A 5,326-nucleotide genomic window follows, 5' to 3' on the forward strand; every position below is an offset into this window, starting at 1 on the left:
GGACAATGCCTTGAGCAAGATAAAGCTAAGCTGCTCACTTGCCCTCCTTTTAATGCCATCAGAAGCACACCTGTTACTCTATGAACGGATCATTCCATTCACAAAGGTACAGTCCTCACAATCTAGTCACCTCATAAAGGCCCTACATTTCAATTACCGTAGTAGGATTTCCCACCCTCAACACTGTTACAGTGGGGATCAATATATTAACCTTAGGCGGACACAATTCAGGTAGAGTAACCAAACAGTTGATGGGGAAAAGTAGAAAAGTTCTTCCATATCGAATAATTTTAGCTCATAATTGCAGAAAAAGTGATAGAATTATTTTCAGAAAATTAAAATTTATTTCTATGGGGAATCATACATCTATTTAATATCGATACAACCTTTAGTAAATAGCTAATGACAAATTTATAATAAAGAGATCAGTCTGAAGCCGCCTGGACTCATTAATGAGTTGTAGCATCAGCAATTGTGAGACATTCTGACATCAGCTGTCTCCTGATGAAACGTGACAGGAATGACACAATATTGCCTATAAAGTATTCTTCATCAAAACTTGAATTCGAATATATTCAAGCCTCTGGATGTAACTATCATCTTCCAGGAAAGTGAATAGGGAAAAAGTGATGCAAGACTTTATTAGGACCAAATGAACCCAAACTATTGTTCTTTAATATGTCAAAGGTTTGAAATAAGAAAAGATAAAGAAGAGAGTATTAGAGAAGAAAAAGAGACCTAAGCTACCCCAAAATAAAAAGTTATTTTCTTTGAAACCACTTTAAATATATTAATGATGAAAATATATTTTGGGACATTTGGAGAAATATAACTTTACAATCGTTATTAGATGACATTGTGTAATTATTTTAATTGTGGTAGGAAATAAGGTTATGGGAAAAATAAAGGACTTTAATATTAGACATAATAAGATATTTATGGATAAATATGGTTATGGGAAAAATAAAGGACTTTAATATTAGACATAATAAGATATTTATGGATGACATGACGATGTCTATGATTTGTTTCAAAATACTTGTGATAAAAAGTTGTATGTGAGGAGATAAAATTTTGTATGTGAATAGATAGAGATTGGTAAGAAACTGATTACCTACAAGATCAAAAATCAGTTGTACTTCTATATATAGAAATAAACAAGTGGAAATTGAGATTTTTTTTTTAAAAAAGTACTATTTTCAAAAGCAAGTAAAACTTGAAATACTTATGAATAAATCTAACAAAATACGTGCAAGATTTGTATGCTAAAAACTACAAAACATTATGAGACAAAGACCTAAATAATGGAGAGATATGCGAAATTCATGGATCCTAAGACTTTAAATTGTTAAGATGTCAATTCTCCCCAAATTGTATTGTATTAGAGTGATGCAAAGGAATTTCTCTCCCTTCAGAACAAAAGAAAACAAATAAACAAAAAAAAACTCATAACCTTTGGAACTATGTGATGAGTAATTGGACATAATATCATTGTCTCTAATTTTGTATTTTGTTTCTGAAAATTTCCAAAGTAAAAATCTTAAAATGAGATGTGTTGGATTGAATTATGTTCCCCCCAGATGTATTGATGCTTGAATTGTTCCCCCAAGTTTCAGGTATTAAAAACTTGGCCCCACTGTGACTGTTACGAGGGTGGGAAATCTTATTTTGTTAAGTGAAAGGTGGAGCCTTGAAGAGGTGAATGGATTGTAGGACCATGTCATAGCGAATGGATTAACAATGGTGGTCATGTGTGTGCTTTGCAGGGCTTTCAAAAGAAAGTAAATGAGAAGGTTACTCTCTCTCTCTCTCTGCTCCACCATTTCTCAGTGTGATACCCTGAGTAGCTGTAGTCACCACCAGGACAAGATCCTCACCAGATGTGTTCCCCAGACTTTGGACTTCCTAGCATTCAAAACTGTAAGCAATAAATTTCATTTTCTTGTAAATTACCCAATTCTGGGTATTTTGTTATAAGCAACAGAAACTTACTAACACAAGAAAATAGAAAATATTTATTTTTGCATTATTTAAATATTATCTTGTATTTTTCTTAACTATAATAATGAAAATAATTTGACCATTTAAATTTATAAGGCAATCAGTTTTTAGATTATGGTAGTATTTTTATTAGGATTCTTACACTTGGCCTTGTACTTATTGTTTGTTTCATCTTTTACATAATGCAAAATTGATTTTTAAAAAACCAACTCTGCTTCTGAAATTTTCTTTTTCACTTTATAAAATCTCATTCTGACCAATCATTTAACTTTTACAAATATCCTCTTCAGTATGAAATTTGTATTCTTAAGTTTCAGGAACATGTGAATAGAAAATTAAGTCCTAACTTTTTGCTTTGCAGGAACTAAAAGTATTCCCTAATATTGCCTGGAGAGTCATACATAATTTTGACCCATGAACAATCAGCGTTCCCTGCCATTATCTTTGCTGCTTTCATCTCTGAATATTGATTGGTTCTGGGACACTGATCCCAGCTTTTATTTGCCTTTGCCACTGGTAGGGAAGGTCCTTTTCCATCAATGTTTTCTTGCTTTTTAAAGTGTATAGCAGACTTTTAATTACACATAATACTCCTGCAATCAAGCTGTAAACATTTAGAGGATTTAATGGAACACTCGGAAGAACAGATTGAAAATAATTACATGACACAGAGAGTAAGTTAAACCTGCTACTAGATGTGGATATTTCACAGCCTTCTGGTCCAGACCCATACTTATGAGTCCTGAGAATACATTCCATTCTTGTTTTTGACTTGCCTGCATATAACAAATCCAAGCTCTTCTGCATCATCAGAAGTAAATAGAGTATGTTGAGACATATCAGAGTTCAAATTGCAGTGGTATCCAGAGATGCTGAAATCTATCTTGGGAGCCTGGAATATAACTGAGAAGGGAAGGTGCATGGAACATGGGCCCCAATAGATCTTTTGCCCAGCATATTCTTTGCAAGTGGTGCCTTCTACGGTAATACATTGACATGGTCTTTAAGACTATGAAAAAATTCTAGTGAAGCCACTTGAAAATAAGTATAGTAGTAAAGAGGTCAAAGATGGTGTCTATTTTTTTGTTCCCTTATATCAACCATTTACTTAGACTCCATCTAGCCAAAGCCCATCTCACTTGCTTAGATATTAGAACTTAGTTAAGCCTAGATGTTATCTCTTCCCAAAAACAGAAATAGCCATCTTTTTCAGGGTTGGATTTAGATGTGGGAGAGGATTATACTGAGCCTGTAATCTTCATAGGCATCCTAAAGGCACTCAAAATATGTAGAATATTTATGTTAAAAGGTGTTTATGCAATAAAAATACAGCTTTGCAATGAATAATTGAACTTCCTTTTGGTTCCCTGACACACAGATTGTGTCTCTTGTAACCAGATTGATCTTTCTAAACTTCCCTGTGGAAATCCTGGAGCACAATGGTTTACCACTAGTTTATTTTTTAAAAGTTTAAAATAATGAGTATCAAGAATACCATTATTTTTGTCCAGGCTGTGCTATATAGAACCTAGTCTTTTTAGATACTGACAAGGTCCTCCAAAATGAGGTGAAGGTTATGACTGCAAATTTTTCCTGACGTCATCTCCAAAATTATAACTGGAGAAAAACAGGTTTAACTTGAGACTCAGGGGTGCAAAATTTTTGTACTAATATCAAATGATCATGCATATATTTATCTTTTTCTCCTCAGTTTCTTTGAACCTTCTCTTCCCACTGAGTTTAAGCTTTGTCTTGCCTTCTAGCAGACCCATTGGCACCTAAGAAAGATGAGCTCACTGTCAGGGGAAAGAAGTCTTTCAGTCCAGAGGTGTTTTCTGTTGTTGTTTTGGTTTGTTTTTGGTGGGCTTTGAGGCAATATCTTACATTTCATAGCTTCTTCTCTCTGCTTTCAAGCATTGTCTTTTATGTGGAGCAAATTTAAGCACTGCTTGAACTTTCATAAAATAGGTTAAGATAAAATCGCCGATTGAGGGTCTTTTCTTTTTGGTAATTCATTTCTTAGAGGCCACTGCTTATAAAAGACCATACACATCTTCTCAAATTTACATAGTTTAAGCGAGAATGCACTGTTAAACCATGCAGGATATATCACTACAAAAATTCTTCTGCCACCTAAATCACCACAAACAGTAGCACTAACAAAAAAATGCAGTAACAGCAACAAATATTTAGCTGTATAAAAAGTAAGCTGTAATACATTAGTGAACCAAGCACCGAGCACTTCAGACTTCATTCTGATTTACTGTAGTTTTCTCTGAGAATATTGGAGCACTGTTTGATTTTTTTCTATTTTATGTATTTAATTTAATCAGTCCCCCCCCCCCCCCCCCGTATTTTCTCTCTGTTGCATACTGGGTCATTTCAATTGATTTGTCTTCTAGTTCCTGATTTTTTTCCCTTCTCATTTCTGATACACTACTGAGCCCATCCAGTGAAATTTTTATTTTGCTGTTGTATTTTTCTAAAATTTCCTTTGGCCCCTTTTTTTATATTCTTTATTTCACTGTTAGGGTTTTCTGTTTTTTATTTGTTTCCAAAGTATTTGTAGTTGCTTGTTGAGGCATTTTTATGATTAAAACTTTCAAATCCTTGTCAGATAATTCCAACATCTGAGTCACCTCATTGTTACAATCTCTTGCTTTTTCTCATTCAAGTTGTGATGATTTTTCTTCTTGGCATGACAAAAGGTTTTCAATTGCATTATGATATGAAACTCAAGATCCTATTTGATCTTCCTTTTTATTAGGCAGTCACTTGTTTAGGTGTGTTGTTCAGTGTCCAAGTGGAAGTAAAAGTTCAACACCCTCTTAGCCTTGCTGACACTTCAAGATAACAGAGAGATATTCTTTTTTTACTTCATTAGCATTTAGCCAGAGTAGGACAGATATTGTAAAAGGTGTTTTTTTTTGTTCTGCCAGGCCACCTTTTTCCAGATCCTCTGACTGGAGAAGTAGCTTACCTTGGGCTTCTTTTTGTATTTACCTAATGATGGCTTCAGTTTTCTGGCTGTCCAGTACCCTGGCTGGAATATATAAGAGGCAAAAAGAAAATCCAGAAAACTTACTGCTATGTTGTTTGTTCAGTCCCAAAGTCCCTAGGTAGTCCTCCTTCTTATCAACTTTCAAAGTCTTCCAATATTTGTTTGTTGAATTTTGTCCAGTGATTTCAAGTTGTCACAGAAAGGAGTAGAGAGATATGGAGTGAACCTATCTTAGCCAGCAATTTTATTTTAATCAAAGTATGTAACTCTAATCTATTTTCAAGCTCCCTATCATTAGTATACATTTTCTCATATTACATTTAA

This window comes from Cynocephalus volans, chromosome 8 (genome assembly GCF_027409185.1).
Source record: "Cynocephalus volans isolate mCynVol1 chromosome 8, mCynVol1.pri, whole genome shotgun sequence".
NCBI classification, from domain to species: Eukaryota; Metazoa; Chordata; class Mammalia; order Dermoptera; family Cynocephalidae; genus Cynocephalus; species Cynocephalus volans.